Raw genomic sequence first — 1,817 nt, forward strand, 5'->3', positions numbered from 1 at the left:
TATTGCAAATATAGTGGAAATATTGCGATTATTGCAAATATTGCAAATATAGTGCAAATATTGCAAACGTTGCAAATATAGTGGAAATATTGCGATTGTTGCAAATATTGCAAATATTCCAAATATTGCAAAAATGTTGCAAAAGGTGTTGGATGATTGGGTTCGAGTAATGAGTAGCATGCGTGCTACTTAAGTTTCTATTTCTCTAGGTGTTGTGTGTTTAATTTTGCATAGGTGAATTACAAGCTTGAAGGGTCTAGTGCTTGTATATCCTGATAAAATAGAACTTTCTTTTCTAGTACTGAATTTTAATAATAACAAATATTATTATTCGTTCTAGCACTGAATTTTCTAACATAGAGAGGAAGATACAGAACGAAACGTTTGAAATAATCAACAGGAGACTTTGCGCTATAGTATATACAAAAGAAACAAGTGAGATACTTCGTTGACAAAATAAATAAACGAACGAAGAAGTAAATAAATTTTCGTATACTACTAACTACGTATATGTAGAATCGATACCGCGTCTAATTCGCCTTTCATTCTTCCTCCAAAGTTTTGTGTTCCGTGTCATCGAGCAGTTTGAAACTCTCGCGAAAGAGGCAAGAAAAGGACCACAGGCGCCAACGTACGCCGCGAAATTCGAGCATTGTTTGCTCTTCCGGTGAAATATAAAGAAAAATAGCCCCATTACTTGCAACCGGGGGAATAACGTGCCGCAGAATATCGAGAAGCGGTTATTACGGCAACAATGATGTGCGAAATTGTCGATCAATGGGAGCTTGATACAAAGAGATTCTCCCTTAGATTACTTTGTTTCGAACATCCTTCCCCGAACACGACAATGTTCATCTCGACGGTATTATCGTCGTCGACCACCTGCTACCTCTCCTTCTTCTCGCCCCGTGCTCTGAATGCCCCAATAAGAAATACTCGATAAAAAGAAAAGAGATACTTCTCGCGGTATTTTTATTCCCTCAGCTTCTATAAAAATTTCGAACGCTGCAGCCCCCATATGTCTTCCGTGAAAGGATCGCAAACAATATTGCAACGTTGCCTGTTGTACCCCTTTCACATCCGTTCTTCCGCCATTGTCTCCGAAACGACAATCCTTTTTCTACCGTGCCTCTTTCTCCTTTTTTAGCTTTCATCAGACTCACGTCCATCGACACTCGCTATCACGCGAGCGCCATGTCGCCGTTTAGGTATTATTATACTCGTGGATTGGCACACATGGATTGGAACAGTTGGGGTTTCTGCGAAACGATTCCGAGAGGTCTTCCTGTTTGATACACTGTTATAGACAAATTGGCATGATCGCGAATGAAAAATTTGCGATGGGTCTTGGTAGGAACAGTGCAAGAAGATGACCGAGTGGTGCAGTGTGCGTTTGATTATTTGTGGTGCAAACTAGTTTAGAGGGAGGATCAATGTGGAGCCTTTTATAGTACTATTGGAGATATGAATTTTATTAATTCAATATTGTAGGTGATTATTAGAAATTAATCTGGAAGTATTAATATTTTTTTTTAAGAACTTTTAGCTGATCTCTATTTTCGATTACCTTGATCATGGTGGTGCAAACTGGTTTAGAGGGATGATCAATGTGAAACCCCTTACAGTACTATTGGAGATATGAATTTTATTAATTCAATATTATAGGTGAATTAATAGAAAATTATTAGAAATTAATCTTGAGGTATTAATATTTTCTCTTCTAAAAATTTTTAGCTCACCTCCATTTTCTCTCACCTTGATCATGAAAATGAAGAACTCTTCTTGACTCATTAAGGAAATGTCCATAAATTAAATTA

This window comes from Hylaeus volcanicus, chromosome 6, assembly GCF_026283585.1.
Source record: "Hylaeus volcanicus isolate JK05 chromosome 6, UHH_iyHylVolc1.0_haploid, whole genome shotgun sequence".
Taxonomy (NCBI): domain Eukaryota; kingdom Metazoa; phylum Arthropoda; class Insecta; order Hymenoptera; family Colletidae; genus Hylaeus; species Hylaeus volcanicus.